We start from the raw sequence: 17,665 nt of genomic DNA on the forward strand, positions 1-17,665 counted from the left end.
GCAAGTGTGCCATTTGCATTTGAAATCAATTGCTGTTAGCATTTAATATGAGGTCCAGAGACCAAGCCAGCTTTAGGCTGAAAACCCCAAACAAACCCACCAGAGAGATAGCAAAAACATCATGTGTGGCTCTTCAAATCAACTGTTTGGTACATTCTCAAAAAGAAAACGCACTGGGGAACTGTGTCTGGAAGACCACTTAAAACCACCATGGTGAATGACAGAAGAATTCCCTCCTAAGAACGTTCTCCAGGAGTTTGGAGAGTCTGTGTCAAGGTCAACAATCGAGAAGCTTTCACCAGAGTAAATATGGGCTGTTTGCCGCAAGATGTCAAGCACTGTTAAGCCTCAAAAGCAGGAAGAAGATAGTTTGCCAAAAAGCACCTAGTTATTCATACTGTTCTGGGCTAACATTTTAGGGACAGACATGACAAAGGTCAACTTGGACCAGAATGATGGGAAGAGAAGAGTATAGAAAAGGAAAGGGATATATAATCTTATCTGTCGTGCATGGTGGAGGTAGTGTTATGGCATGGGCATGTATGGCTGCCAAAGGAACTTCCTTGTATTAATTGATGATGTGCTGGCAAAAGCAGCAGGATGAATTCTTAAGTGAATAGGGCTATATTTTCTACTCAGATTCAGTCAAATGCTTCAAAAGTCATTAGATACTACATGCTGCAAAAACAAAGAATGGCTTTTTAAGACAAAGAAATGTTCTGTAATGGCCAAATCAGCCTGAATCAGAAAACCAAATTATTGGTGGAAACTCATTGCTCGATTGAAAACAGTGGAATATCGAGTTTGCTGTTTTCCATCTACCACAAACTGTTTGAATACTCAAAAACATTTTTACTTTAGCCATTACTTGAATTCATGTGTATGTCACTTTCTTTGAATAGAGTTAATTTTACGCCTCAAAACTCTAAAATTTGTTGGTTTTTTTTCCCTTTGGTGTTTTTTTGACAAAGCATTAATAAAAGTGCTTAACATCCCAAAAATGTTATTTTCCCACCTTAGGCAGTCAAATCAGATACTATATGAACTATTTTCACCATACATGACAAAATAACAGGGTTGAACACAGATCATAGTCCCCATTAAGTTGATATGTTTCAAACCATTTTTATTTCATTTCTATTTAAAAATACTGACACGGTTGCAGATTTAGCTTAAAATAAGCAGTATTCAGGAACACTTAGCTTAACAGGCTCCACGCTAATTACTAATAACCACGTAGTTTGCGTAAATTAATAAATATAAATTCTTGATTCCAACAATAATTTTAGTAAAAGATTGAATGGTGAAGCTACACCCATGCAGCCAAATCAAATTTTTGTGTGTAAGCTTAGAAATTAGAATGAGAATACTTGCTTCTCTAATGCTTTACTGAAAACAATCCTGTATATATCATCTCAAATGGAATGTTCCATTTTTTTTGCAGGGGGAACAGGTTTGGGTAACAGGGTTGTTCATGAGAAGTTAAAAGACTGCTTTTGTTAAATTAATATAAGTTATTGGGGGAAACTTTTAAATTGCTTGGAACTAAATAACATTGTAATTACATTGTACACATAACATTGTATTTAATGAATACATTTCATACAGAAGTTCAATGTCAGTGAGGTGGGAGAGCCCAAAATCACCATTTTAAAGGTGGATGCAGACATTTTATGTGTTTTTGCGATCATTTAAATGCTAATTTTAATCATTATACTTTAAATCAAAGTACAGCTCCCCTTTACAAAGAACAGCAATCACTTTATTGCCTTTTAAAAGGTAATTGAACATGGATGGAAGGATGGAAGGATCTGAAAGTGGAAGCGTCTCAGCCATGCTGCTGTGTGCTCATCCCTCATAATTACTGCTTTCAGCCCTCGCTAGTCTCGGTGTCAGCAAGCTCCAGATGACCTTTTCATAACCTTCCGCAATGCAGAGTACATTTCCAGATGACCTAACTGTTTCAAGCTTGTGCCTTGTATCTATATTCTATGAAAAGCATAATGGTCTCAAACCCTTTGAAAATACACCTTGTAACATGTAGCTTGTGGCTAATGAGGACTATTGTGCATCTTTTATCTGGAATTTTTGAGACTCTCTCATTAACCACAACCTACACGTTATATCTACACATGTATCTTATATATGTCTGAGAATATTGATCTTGCATACCTTTATAAAGTGTGGAACTGTTAGCAGTTTGTCAGAGTAGCTCTGGATGAGGGTGTGTAGTAATGATCCAATTAACATTAGCATGTGTGCTTCTGCCTTAAAATTAATGCAAAGACTATATATAGTCACAAAAAATATTTTATTTTATTAATAACTAGTACCTGATATATATATAGTTGTGTGTGTGTGTGTGTGTGTGTGTGTGTGTGTGTGTGTGTGTGGGTGTGTGTGTGTAAAAAACTACTTTACTTTTAATGTTACCAGGTTATTTAGAGCTGCTTCTTTTGGTCCATGAAATTTACAGACAATGTAAAGGGCAACTGGTGTTTTCAAATTATGTCCAAAACTGAAAAAATGACAAAAATGGTTATAACTGGTTATATTGGTTATATATATATATATATATAATGGTTATATTACCAGGGTTATAACTGACATTTTAAGCCTTGAAATCTAGCAGAGCAAGCATCGCTAACAGTGTGCTCTCGGTTCCAGCATTCTGGCACAAAGAAATTAAATTCATTAAGGAGAATTACCCAGGAGGAAAAGGTGATGAATTTGAAGCTTAGGCTACACAGACTCAGCCATTGTTCTAGGCTTGGCTTCTTCTAGCTAGGTCACAGCTTCATCAATTTAGGCAGTACTGAACTGGTCTCCATTCAGCAGGCAAAGACAGCTTATACCAGCATCAGGTGTTCGTCCAGATGGCCAACCATCTCAGATGTCCTCAGTTAGCTTTACATCCAGCGGAAGAGCAGACATGGACCTGCTGTGTTTTTGTAGGCTGTTCACTTAGATGAGATACTGATATGATACAATACATTTATGTCGCTGTTGTCAGAACAAATGTATAGGAGAAGCGAAAAAAAACATGCTTTACTTTTAATGCAAGACAATGGAACCAGACTTTTTTCCAAGTCATTTTGGGCCATTACTTTTGGTACATGTCATGAAATTTACACACAATGTTAAAAACAAAAACCACCATGGTTTTTTCAAATTATATCAAAAATGTCAAAAATGGAGTTTTTGGACATTTTATTCTGAGAACAGTTCATTCTGTACATGTCAGTGAGCCTGTTACCTTTGTGGTACCAATGACATACCTTTCCTCAAGAAAGCCCAGTATTTACAGTTGTCATCCAATACTTTGCATGACAAAACAATCCCATATTACATTAAGTTAGGTGGGAAACCAAACTTCTATCTATATTCTTCTAACCAAGATATTATTGTCTTTTTACTGTATTAATGAAAAGAAAAACTCTTCAGCCACCACAAGCTGCAAGGTCAGCTTTAATACACCTAAACAAAGGATGAAGTCTCTGGAATCGAAGTGGAGGGATGGAAGAATGTTCTTCCAACAGATATTCCCTCAAATAGTGTTTTAATGATGGTGGTGGAGGGCTGTCTACCTTGTCGCTCCAAAATCTGGCATAGCTGTTTAATTGGGTTGAGTATGATGTACATCATTTTCATATTCATCAAACCATTCAGTGACCCCTCGTGATTGGTGGTTGGGGCATCATCACCTAGGAAATGTTTTAGAAATGTTTCAGCATAGGACAAAGATGATAGGCCCATAACTTTATTGATTTGTAGTGATTCTTCCCTCTAAGGAGACAAGTAGGCCTAAACCATGGCACCACATTGCCCTGTACACATCAGGCCTATACCATTCTTTTGATGTACAAAGCAGATGCACTTCTCCACTTGGTGCACATGCACTTGCCCACCTATAGAGAATATGATGAAGGAGGACTCATCTGACCACACTTTTTTACATATCTCCATAGACTAGTGCAAACTGAACTCTCAAATGATCAATTGTCTTTGTAACAAGGGGTTAACACACTGCAGCCCTATTATCATGTCCCTCTCTAAGTAGTTGTGGATGGACTCTTCTTGCTGACAGTCTGATCACGTCTTGCACTGGCATTCACAGTCACCTGAGAAACAGCTGCTCTTCTGTTGTTCCTTACATTTCACACTAGCTTCACACTCACTGAACGTGTGCTTTTGACAGTTTCCAGCCATGTTTACTGAAGTCTTTCCCACAGATCTAAATGCAGATGTCACTTTAGTCACTGTTCCTATTGAAACACTAGCCAGTTGAGCAGTCTTTGTGACTGAAGCCATCTGTGTTCCTCTAATGAGCACCCTATCAAAGTCACTTAGATATTTTCCTCTGGCCATCTTGATCTGAAATCAAGGTGAAACTGGGCCTGCTCATCATTTTTATCCATGCCATTACGCATTATAGGATTGCTTGGTGGTATCATGCAGTACATGTGTGTGGAAACATCTGCAATAGTTTTGTTGCTCCACTCATTCATTCAGATTTTTAATTTAATCTGTCACTTATCTATATATCAGCACCATCCAAAGAAAAGAAATCACAAATCTCCTTTTTCTTACATCATTTTAACTAATTAGCTGTCCAGCAGAAGTCCAGAGAGGTAGTTATAATCTTCTGGACTGTTTTCTTGTGACCATGACTTTGTCTTGTAATCTCAAGCTAATAAAAGTTGCTTTCTCGGTGTCTGTACTATCTGTACAGTCCTACTTGACCAAGGGAAATGGTCCTAAATTACCTGGAATTAACCCCCTTTACATTACATTACATTAAAGTTAAGAAACATAACTTAATTAAATTATAACAAATTATAATGATGATCATTAAATCATTAAATGTGATGTTTTTGAGATTCAGAGTTGTTTTATTCTAGGACAGCATTGATACGTAATATGTTTCATATGTCATTTTCAACTCAAAACTGTATTTTTTTTTACTTTTCTTGACACTTTCTTTCACATTTAAACCAGTCACTAATGAACTGTGGTAAAAATCAAAAATACAATTAGAAAGCTTTAATTACTTGAATTTGGTTTTAAAAAAAATAGAAAAAGAGGTTATTCTCAGCTCAAGAAATGCATTTGGCAAGCAGCTTGAGGGAAACTTTTGAAAGGTTATTATGCAATTATAGTGTGAGGCCCTCTTTAGTTAGTAATTGAAGTACCACACAAATATTGCTTTCCTGCATTGTGGAAAAAGGCTAAGTGATTGCACTGAAATTATAACTGCCTTTGAGTATTTTGTTTTAATTAGATCATTTTTGGCCACGGGCAGATTAAGACAGATGGGGAGAGGAAAAAATCAATATAAGACCAGGCACTTAGATAGAAACCTTGACTGATGCTGTCGGTCAGAGGCCAGCTTTCTTTAGATTAATATATATTATCTCTAATAGACGTCTGGAGTCATTACTGTCATTCACTATACTTTTTAAATATTATTACATAATTGAGTAATTGCATACTTAGTATACAGTAACATATGATTTACATTCTGTATTGATGAGTTCAAGTCTGCACTTTTTACATTGGAGAAAATTACAATGAAATCGTAAAATTTTATTTATTTTTCTTTCTGTGAAATTAAAATCATAACAAAACTTCACTTTCAACAGAACTGGTTTCTTATTCACCACCTTCTTATTTGAACTTTATGATACTTATTTGAGTTTACAATATTATGTTTATGATGTTCTATACCAGGGGTCAGTAACATGCGTCTCTTTTACTGCCCTAGTCGTTAACGAAAATGCAAAGAGAAAGATTTTAGATGGACAGCAATAATTTGGAGTTTGCTGAGTTTAATCTGCAATGAGAAACTGCCAAACACTAAAAAGTCACTAAGCTGAAGTCAGTTTCTCATTTGCCAGCTTCTTGTTTAAATTTTCCTGTTTTGCTTTAAATTGTGCAGCAGTTACATTCATTTAAGGTGAAATGGGAAAATTCAAACAAGAAGCTGGCGAATGAGAAGCTGACTTAAGCCTCATAAAAAAAAAATCAAACATTGAGAGACATTTTACCATAAATTCTACTATTCTACTCCTGTGAAAAAACGTTTCCTGCCAGAGAGAGCACAGTAAGTCTGTGTTTTCGTTTATATTATATAGCCTATATCAAGACATTAGCTAGCACATATTAGCTAGCTTCAATAAAATGAACATAAAATATTGTGTCTCACAACATGGTTTGATTTATGTTGAAAGGACAAAACAGCCCTACTGAACATTTGGGTTGCCAACCCCCGTACTATAGAAACCTTAAGTTGGCTACTTATTTGCCATCTTCTTCCACCTTAAATGGTACAGCAGTAACATTCCAGTGCATACAGACTCTGCACCATTTCAGGTGGAACAGAAAGTGCAAATAAAAAAAGGCTGAAGAAGAAGGCCACTGCTGCACCATTTAAGGTGAAATAGAAAATCTGAATAAGAAGCCAATTTCAAATTACATGTAAGAAATAACTAAAAGCTTTCCCCATGCTTTTAATATCACCAGCAACCACCCTGTTTTTATTTGAGCTTTCTGTCCCTTCTTAAATAGTGCAGCAGTTACATTCTGGTGCATCCAGGTGCTGCACCATTTAAGGTGGCACAGTAAATTTGAATAAGAAGCCAGTTCCAGCTTTACGAGCTCTACAAGGTTATCTATTTTGCCAGGACATACTTAGTTGTTAGTTGCTTAGTTGCACCCTTTAGGGTGGGAAAAAAAAAACTAAGGAGATGGCAAATATGAAGCCAGCATAAACTGTGTAGATCATTATGAACTAAATATCATAAACTATTGAAACGCTTTAGGGTTGAGTGAAAATTTTCGGTAAGGCCTAGTCAACTTTTTTACAAGGGTTAATAGTTGAAATCATCCTCTATGAAATGGGACCCTCAAATATAAAAGAACATTACTTCATTATCAGGCTACTAGCCATACTAGCATACTATTAGCAATTTGTTTTGGTTGTTATGAAGAAAAGGACTGTAACATATTGAAAAACATTAAACTGAAATAATAAAATGGTTATCATAATTTTATAATGAATAGGGGGTTTAAGGGCTAAGAGGTAGGGGAAAGGGGTGAAAAGGGATTGGGCCTAAGAAGCTGGTGAGCAATAAAGAAATTTAAGCTTTGGGTAGAGGTTTCGGTTATTGCTGGTGATATTAAAAGCATGGGGCGAGTTCATATAAATCATTTCTCATTTGTAACGTTAAACTGGTTTCTTATTCAAATTTTCTGTTCTACTTTAAATAGTGCTGCAGTTGGCTTCTTATTTACCACCTTATTTTAATTTTCTGTCCCGTCTCATGTGGTGCAGCCGTTACATCCTGGCGCATACAAACCATTTAAGGTGGAACAGAAAAATTTGAATAAGAAGCCAGTTTCAGTTATGATCTCTACAAGGTTATATCTTCTGTCAAGATGTGCTGAGTTGTTGTTCCTTTCTGAAGGCTTGTTTTGTCATCAGTACATACCTCATTGCCTTTCGGTTTTGTTAGTATGGTATGTGACATTTTCCTTCAATAGGTTGTCGGCCCTCTCTCTCACCGGATCATGGTTGTCATTCTCCGTTATTACGAAAGTCAAGGTTACAGATGTACGCCGCGAATGCTGCCCATGCTCTGACTCTTTCGGAAACATATTTGACCTCAGACCCCGGCGATCCTTGGAGATATAATGAGAGCTGTTCAGGAATCCATTTACACTATTATAATCAAACATATTCCTAGCACTAAGTACACCCTGTAGTGTTAAACGTGGATTTTGCAACCATTATGGACATTTTTTTATTTATTTTTTGCTCGTTTAATTGCATCTGCTTATTTAGAGGAGGTCATCGTATGGAAGGCACATATTTTTCCGCGAAAATAATTTGAAATTGCAAATAGTTCTTTGAGCAATTATGGACTCTGCTTCTTCCCGTTGTGACATTTTTGTCATTAATGGCACTTCCTCGGCCTCTGTTTTAGCTGGGGGGGGGGGCGTTGTAGCAGGAGAAATCCAATTGATTGATGTTGCTCCCATGAGACTTTACAGCATGTTCTGGAAAAGCCTAAATGAAACTAACAGGCTTTGATGAAGAGCGGCTGCTGGAGCTGCTGCGACCTTTTTTCCACACTTTGTATGCTTTACAGAAAGCATGTTGTTGTTTTTTTGTTGTTTTTTTTCTTTTAAATCCAAAAAAATATATATAAAGGTAAAAGAGTGGAGAACGAAGGCATTAAAAGCAGAAAGGACAGCTCCATGTTTGGCTTTGAGTGCTGGATAATGGCCTTCCAATTATCCCTGTTCGAAGAATCTAGACTTAGTTGTAATTTACTGTAATAGCAGGCTTGGAACATGGAGGGGGAGCTGGAGTTTTTTTTAAAAAAAAGGAAAAATGTGTGAGGAGACCTGGAGTTGTGCTAAGTGGATTGGATGAGAATTTCTGGTTGTGGCTTGCTTTTTTCTGTTTTTTTTTTTTTTTGGACTCCAGCCACTGGTCTTTGTGCACTTTTTTATTTCTTTTTTTGCCGAGGTTTTAGTCGGCCAGTACCTGTCTCAGCCCAGAGGGACTTGAAGATGACAGCTTTTTACCCCCTTTTTTGTTTTCCTCTGCAACATTTTGCCTAATATCCCTCCTACTCCACGCCCAAGCTTTTAGCAGCTGCCGACGATGGTACATTTTCAAAATGGGATTGAGGGAGGGAGGGAGAGAGATAGAGAGAGATGCAGACAGAATGAATGGAGAGATTTGAAAGCTCATTGGCTATTCAGTCAAGAAGGCCAGAACCCACTTGAGCTACATTTGGGGGCTCTTACCTGCTCTGCTGAGTTGAATAGCACCTTTGTTCTAAGGGGAGAGAGAGGGAGAAACTGAAGGGACGGTCGAGAGAGCACTTCAGTCTACATGAGCGAGCGAGCCCAGGGCTTTTCAGATACAGTATACCAGCTTCTGAAGACATACAATGGCTTATTTTAAAGCCAGGAATATGGACTGCTAATTGTTGGTGGCCTCGCCCCGGAATCACCAGGCAGGTCATGTACCAGCACGCAATGTTCAAAAGAAGATTTTATGCTTTGATCTGTCCTCAATACATATACTAGAATTATATAGACAGAAAAGGAAAAAATGTAATTCTGGTTTATATAAATAATCACATGCTGTTTGAGAGATTATACCATTTTTATAGTGATTTTACAAAATTATCAGAAAGCAGTTTTGTGAATCCCAATTTTGTAGGTATGCAAATTTGCCACTATTATTCTTCTTACTATTGGTATTATTATTATTTGCCATCTAATCCCAGGCGACCACATGGATAGCATTTCTCCAGAATATCCTGTCTTCTGTTTGGGTCTTCAAGGGATTTCCACGGATTTTTCAAAATCCCTATTTAATTCAGTTGTTGAGGTGTTAAGAGAAAACTTGTGGAGAAACTTACCAACTTAGATTTCAGTGGTGCTAATAGGAACCAGTGGTCACAATGTCTAGAACTCAATCATAGCCATTTTTTGTACAATCCAGAAGCACCAGTGAACCTAATGGGTTTTACATGTAATGTAGATGATGTTAAAATAGTGGTATCTGGAATCTGAAAGAAGAAGATTAGACATGCCTAGGTTTGCTGGACCACCAGGCTGCACACTTTTTCCTCATCCACTTTTGGTAAGAAACACTGTGGCACAGCGCTCATTTTAAAAGTTAGATGGACACAGGTGTCAATACATGACACCCCTCAAACTCCATAGCCCACACTTGAAGATTCAGTATTACTATTATAAAGCCTGTAGGAGTAGGTGAATTTTTACATTCAAGATAATTGAGTGCTTGGGGCAGCAATATACAAACACACCCCACAGGGAAGTTAACCGGCTCACAAACATATGGTCCAAAATTAGCCGTTCATTGTTTTTAGCTAGACACACAATCTGCTCCAAGAACACAAAGCTAAAATAAGAAGCTGACCAGTGGTGGGGTATTTACTAAAACTGTTCCATTACAAGTTGCTACTTCTCTAAAACTGTAATGGGATACTTATTACTTCCAGCACTTCCCCTGCTACACTACTTGCAAGCTATTGCTAGCTATACTACTTTTTCTTCTTTTTCTTCTTCTATTGGATGAATGGCAGTTAGCAGGCCAACTCATTGCTAGCTACAATCCTTGCGCATGTTTGTTTCAACAAAGTTTGTCAAACAATCAGTGAAAGTGAACGTTTTTTGAGGCCTATTTTGCCTCATCATGGTCTTTCTTTGAAAAAATACAGTTTATGTCAAAACTTTCACAAAACTATCCTAAACTAATGTCACAGGCATCAGGCAGTGTATTCATAACCATTTAGTGCAATAGCTTTCTCTAAGAAAGGTTTTATAGGCATTAAACACTTCAGACATCTGGTTCCTATTATCACCATTGTGAACAATTCTAACTTGGTAAGTTTCTCTACAGTGAACAATTTCACATCAAACCACTCTGAATGACTTCGTTTACATTGTACCGTTTTAATAATGCAGCAATTTTGAAAAATCAGTGGAATTCTCCTACTTACCATAGTTAACTGAGTTAAGACACTTGTATTTCCAAACTCAAGCACAACTGAACTTTTTAACAAGTTGGATGATGTGCTATCCTACCTTGGCACTACATTTATTGTACCTTATATGCTGAGATTGTCCCAGAAACGTGGCTGTTGAGCTGTGCTGGTTGAACACACTCAGTGCTGTGGGCAGATATCTTGCATCCAAAAAGCAGTCTATACAGTATGAGATACATTTTAGGACATCCTCAGACCACAGCGTCATATTTTAAACACCAGACAAAACAGCTTCCCGTCTCAGAAGAAACCTCAGCTCTCGCATATCAAGCCAAACAGGGGAAATGGCCTCTGAGAAAAAGGCCTCAGGCTAAGCTAAGCAGCTCAGATGGTGAATTTCAAGTGACATTCATAATTCTGTTCTTTATCATTGGATTAATTATGCCTCCGTGGCCAAATTAAACACCACAACCACAACCGCACTGTGCTTTTATTCTATTCTTTTAAGCTTCAACTCTATCACTGTATTTGGTCCCACATCCATTTCAATGCTAATGACCATCTCTAAATCATTTACATTTATGGAATTTGGTAGACGCTGTTAGCCAGAGCAACTTACAATTTAATCATTTTACACAGGTAGGCCAAGGCGGTGTTAGGAGTCTTGCCAAAGGACTCTTATTGGTATAGTGTAGGGTGTTTGCTTAGGTGGGGATTGAACCCCAGTCTACAGTGTAGAAGGCAGAGGTGTTAACCACTACACTAACCAACCATCTGATAACCACCAAAATCACTTGACAAAAAACATGTGGCTATTTTTTAAATTATTATTTTGTTGTTGTTATCATTATTATTGCTATGCATGGAAAATAACTTTTGTAGAAATAAAAAAAAATGCAAATAAAAGGTAAAGCAGAGGAAAACAAGACTCCTTCATTCTTGGATCCTTTGTTGCTAATCATTGACACAAGCAGGCAAATGCCATTTACCACTTAAACATCTTTATCATCAATACTGGTAATGTTTGTGATAAAGTTTGTTTTTTGGCCTATTTGAGACTTTTGTTTTCATCAACTAGGGCTGAAATCTGTTCATTTCCCTCTGTTCTTAGACTTCTGATGTAAGAGTTTTCTCTGTAAACAAAACTTTTCATTTGACCAAGGTGCCCAAACCTTTGCATACCACTGTAAGTATCATGCCAGCCGCAGATTGTCTTTGATGTTCTTCCACATGTTCTTTAATCCTTGAACATCTTATTCCATTCCTGCTTCTCTTATTGCATGTTCTTCATACAGACTGAACAAGTCTGCAGACATGTATATATAACCTTTTTCAGATCAGTTTGCTTTGCTTTGAATCTTCCTTTGAATCGTACACTGTGACAGACAAAAACAAGAGTAGATTTAATTATCTCTGTGCACTATTTACTGCACATACACTGAGTTTTAGGCACAGTTAGCTTGTACCTACACTCATTGGCCATATTATTTGAAGCACCTACCTTATAGACATAGGTGGAGCTGGAGACCACTATAAGAGCAGTGGACCGTTTTCAACACAGTAGTGTTCATTCTCGGTAGTAGGAAAGTTCATGTGGCACTGGCATGAGTGTTTCTGGCACTCACATTATCAGAAACCCCTCAGTCAGTAACTGTAAACCTACAAAGTACATCTACCGTACTGTGCAAAAGACTGTGCAGAGACTACCCTTCATTTATTTGATGTCCAGTAAGAATGGCCTTGAAGTACAAGTTACTCATTGTACAGCATCAGGACTCTGCTCAGTCCATTGTTCTATGAACACCAGTAGGCTTAATTTTTGCCTCGTTGAGGTGGCATGAACTACCTCTTACTGTCTGAACAGTAGATTCTCTGGTGGCCTTCAAACAGAAAGTAAAGATCCAATTCTTTGTGAAGCACTTAAATGAGTACTTATTGTAATACACTGTACTGTGCTTATGCTATGTTCAACTCTGCATCTTTCTTTCATTAGCTTTTGGTTTCTTGCAGTGTCTGAGTTCTGTCACAGTCTAGGATATATTCTCTATGTGGATCACAAAGCTCTATTGTAAGTTGCTCTCGATAACAGTCTGCTAAATGCCGCACATGTAATTCAAAATCCCATTTTGTCTGTATCTGCTAACGATTTTTTAAATTCCAGTTTTGGAAGAAGTAGAATTAGCTGTTTGCTTTGACTAGTTTAATAAACGAAGGGTGGTCTTTGACTTTGCACAGAACTGTGTATCACTATGTATCACTTGTACCTCCACTTGTATCTCAAGTTTTGACTTAATTTGAAGGTCTGTTGTCCTTTACATTATTTGTAAATTTCATGATGAATGGACCAAAGGAAATGGGCCAAAATTACTTGGAAGGAAGTCTGGTTCCTTTGACTTACATTAGAAGCAGAGCAGGTTTTTCCCTCTCCTGTAAAGTTACCATTTTGGATTTACGAGCTTTTGTTCTGACAGCAGTAATATGCCAGGTGTTTCTGATAAAATGACCAGTGAAGTCCAAGGTAGGTGTAGATTGGCAACTCAGTGTATTTTATTACACATTTTAAGACATTGTCATAAAGCTATCAAATGTCAGACAAAACCGGTACGAAAAGCTTTTGACAAGGGCAGCGCTGAGCCTAAGACAGAAAAATGCAGCAGATACTGGTTATGAAAGACGCAGGCAGAAACAAACAAACCTCTCTACAGAGCATTTGGTTTGACTAAAAAGTCCAACGAGGGATTGCTTGGATGATTAGCCATCAATGTGACAGGCCTCTGTTGCTTAGGAACATGACTATTCTGCCTGAATTGTCGCTTCACTTGCTCTGCTCTGAACAGCTTCAAAATTGACAGCAGTTGTAATTTCCCCTCTAAATATGAATGTTTAGTGCACCGAATCTCCTGTTGTCCCCATTTTGTATGCGTGCTCTTTTGTATGCATTCCCCAAAACATTATTTGCCTTGCATTATCTGCTATTACATGTTTGTTTATTTATTTATTTATTTATTTCCCTTTTTCAGCTCACAAGTGTCTCTGTTTGCTTACATGGGATGTCCTGACACTCCCTGACAAAACATTTCTCCCAGTGCATATAGCCCCCCCCCAAGCTGGTTACCATAGCTACTGCCCAGCGCTGAAGAAGGGCGGGGGGTGGGGGCAAACAGGCAGGGGAGGGGGAGATGCCCAAAATGAGCAGGTGATGACTGTGCTAGCTGTTTGTAATTTTGTTAGTGAGTCAGTGTAAATGGTGGACTTGTGAGAGGTTATGGGGGCTTGGTGGGGAGGGGTGAGACTGACCATTTATACATACGTGTGTGTGTGTGTGTGTGTGTGTTTGTGTGTGTGACTTTGGAAATAAAAGCTGGCCATTGATGTGAGAACAGCATCTACATATTAGAAATTAATGTAATGTGTTTTGGGTCCACTAGAGGGCAACAATTCATCCCAGTCACCATTGTTTTTCTGAAAAAAAAGGGCATTAAAGGGGCGAATAAGCTTATTTATTATTTTGCGAAGCCTCTAAAACTAACTTTAGACTACAATAACTCTCTAAATTTATTTTATTCCCTGCAACAGTGAAGTTGTACGTAATTCCGACTGGAACCACTGATCTAAGGTAGGCTACTGTGCAAGTCTGACCATCCCTCTTTTATTTTTCTTCCATTCAAAACGGCCATTAAGTACAAGTTATTCATTTTTTAAGAGGAAAAGATTACATATAAGACAACCTGCTTGCATAAGAAAGGGGAAAGTAACAAAGGAACTTAAGTAAAAAAGAGGACTTTCCAGAACTGGAGTTTAAAAGAAATTATTTAGAAACTTAAAACAAGCATGAAAGACCTGGTAGACTATGAAAACTATCTCCATCGGCTACTTAAAGCTAAAAAAGTGCTAAACAAAGAAGTTGCTACTGTCCTCAGAACAATGGACTGACAACTCCATAGCTCAGACATCAACATCGCTAACTGTGTTTGGAATTACTTTAATGGCGAGAAACAGACTGAACTTTGGAGGTGTGCAAAAATATCCCTGCATCTAACAAAATTTATTTCAAATTATTTTGGACCATTTCTATCATTGGAGGACTTTTATTGGGTGACTTTAACTTTACATTAGGGAATACTGTCCTGCTGCATAGCCCTAATGCATGCTTGTGTAAAAGTTTGTGTATGTTTAAATGATATAAGGTTAAAATAATTGATAAAACTTCTTATGTGCACAAACAACATGACATAAACAAATATCTTTCTTTTTTTGAATTTTTCACAGAACACAGAATTATGAATAAGTGCCTGCTCCTAAAAACAAGAATATTTATTTCACCTTTGATAAATAAATTTTTCATTGAGGAAAACCACATTTTAAAAAACTCTGTAAGTCATTTGCAAAGGCTCTAAAAGTTAACCAAATAACACATTTCCAGGAGCCTTTGCACAGATCACCGGCTTACGTCTAATAAAACATTATATAACAAGCGTTTTAGCTATAATTCTGAAATTGTGGCCTAACAGTGTTTTTTTTATTGATTTGATTATTTGATCCCTTGGGCAGCTTTATTTATTATTATTTTTTTAAAGAGGCTCGAATGCTTCCTCGGGGGACTCTTGTTATGAAGGTGGGCTTTAATTTATTTCTTTATTTATTTTTTTAGACTGGTTACGTCATGCTGGTGAAGCTGACAGGCCAGCTCGCCTTTAAGAAGCAGCGATAGAGAGCAAGCCGGAGCTGTTGAGGGCGCATGGTGCTGAAGGAGTCAGAGCAGCTGGTAGGCTACCAGCAGGGCTCAGAGTGGACAGACCCACGGCGAGAGAGAGCATGGTGAACTTCGTTGGTGGAAACAACAGAAAAAAATCATCGAAAGGCAACGTCGAGCTACCCCCCTCCTCCAGCCAGGGTTCCACAGTCTGTATCCACCTTCTTTCCCCCTACTTCTTTATTTCCTTGCTGAATTTTATGCTCTGGTCTGGCTGTCCAGTGTTTCAGACGCGTTTCAGTGGACGAAGCAACAGGTAGACGATTTGTTTTTGTTTTAATACTCCCAATACAGCCTTAAATCTTGTGATATTGCGTTTTGTTATACGACATTTAGTTTACGTTTTTTCGTGCGAAACTGAAATTGGCTTTGTAATTCGAATTTTCCGTTCCACCTTAAATGGTGCTGCAGTTACTATGCAGCACCATTTAAGGTGGAACGAAAAATCCGAAAAAGAAGCTAGCGAATATGAGCCCAATGTCAGCGTCATATGTCCATTTGTGTTTTTATTTTCATTTTATAATACTTTTAGCACCGACTGTGCTTTTATGATGCTTAATGTTACTGCGTTTTACGATGTTCAGTTTTTTTTGTAATAGCCTTTAGCACTTAGCATGAGTAATATCTGACATTAATCCTTTCTGTGTGGATTTTTTAAAAATGACCCTCAACCTCGTCAACACGTTGGTGCCTTTTCTTTCTCCACACTTATATTTACTGTATGCACATAAAAAGGTGGTTCCTCAAGGGTTGTTTAGAAAAGTGAATGGTTCTGTCTAGAACCACGAGTTCTATGTAGAACAATCACAAGCTCCAATAGATCTTTGCATGGTTCTAGCTATATAGAACCGTTTGGTAATATGGCTCTATGTAGCATCACAAACGATTCTTTTGTAACAATAGAACCTTTTTGGTGTTATATAGAACCGTTTTCTAAAGGGTTCGAGGTATATAACACATTCTCCATCAATCTGAAGAACCATTAAACCATGCATAGAACATTTTAAGCATGCAAATGGTTCTATATATAACTATCGTGGTTTTAAATAAAACTGCCTTTCTAAAGTGTGTGCTGGAAGGGCAGCTTATTCAGAATGAAATCTCAGCAGTTCAAAACCAAAGTACACTACAGTTCTTTATTATAGCCCTGCTTTTATTGTTTTGTGGAAATGCTTTGGATTTGCAGTATATTTCCTGAGGAATGCTTTGGAGATTGGTCCGTGTACAGATTAAGACTAATGAGAAATCAATACCAGTTCATTTCCCTTCACTTTGGATTTCTCTGACCTGTGTTTTAGGGGTTAAATGCACATATTGTCTCTTGTTTACAGTCAGGTGTAGGTGGGTGCCGGTGAAGGCCCTCAGAGCAGATTTCAGTACCAAAAGGTGGACAGCTCCAACCTTAAATCTGGTCAGTCTAACATCTTCCAATGCCACAGCTGGATTCCTTATGCTGTTAATTAAACTGTACACTGAAGACCTACAGTGTGCAACACTATGATGAATGTATTTTAAAGTCACTGACTTATAGACATACTGTTCATACTATACTGTGTCAAGAGAGGATCAAGCGTTTGGTGCCCTTTTCAATAATTCACAAGGACGCACTGTTACTGAAGAATCGTTGTTGCACATTTTGGCTGACTGAGTGCAAATGTCCATTGGAAACATTCACATTGTTGTAGTGGATGGCACCTTGTTGCAGTCTCATCACAAATCTCGCCATTGCAGATGGTAGATTTGAGGTTGAGGTTAATTACTAGACATGTGGTAATTGCCAAAGTTATTTCTGATCTTGTCAAATCAGCAGTAAACTAGTGCTCTTGTCTGTCTTGACTGCTAACCTTTAACTAAGAATAGCAAACTGAACAAATTGCTGTGAATGTACAGACCTTTTGGTGGGTAACTGCACAGTTTTATGGACTTGACTCCTGAAATACTGTAGTCTTTATGAGAATCCTCTTGAGATTTGAAAATCACTTCCTTCGTGATGCTAAATATTATACACGCGTTATGAGAGCACTGATGATTCATTTAGGAAGCCAGTTCTCTGCATACATTGAATTGAAGCTGCCACCCCGGCCTTATGTTTATTTTTAGTATTTGCTGGGATACTGTAATTATTACTGTAATTATTACCAGCACACGCCACTTATAGATTTTTCTGTTCAGCCAACGGTAGGGGTATAATAAACATTGCCTACACTCTTGCAGAGCGATGCCATAGAAGAGTAACTTTTGGCTCCTTAAAGAACCTTCCATTGGATAGTTCTTTAAATAACCATTTTTGTATATAAGAGCTTTCTAATGATATGTAACACGTTTCTTTTTTTGAGGTTCAGACAAACAGAATGCACTAGAAAACAGCAGCATCACATTT

The sequence above is a fragment of the Pygocentrus nattereri genome, chromosome 15, assembly GCF_015220715.1.
Source record: "Pygocentrus nattereri isolate fPygNat1 chromosome 15, fPygNat1.pri, whole genome shotgun sequence".
Lineage (NCBI taxonomy): Eukaryota > Metazoa > Chordata > Actinopteri > Characiformes > Serrasalmidae > Pygocentrus > Pygocentrus nattereri.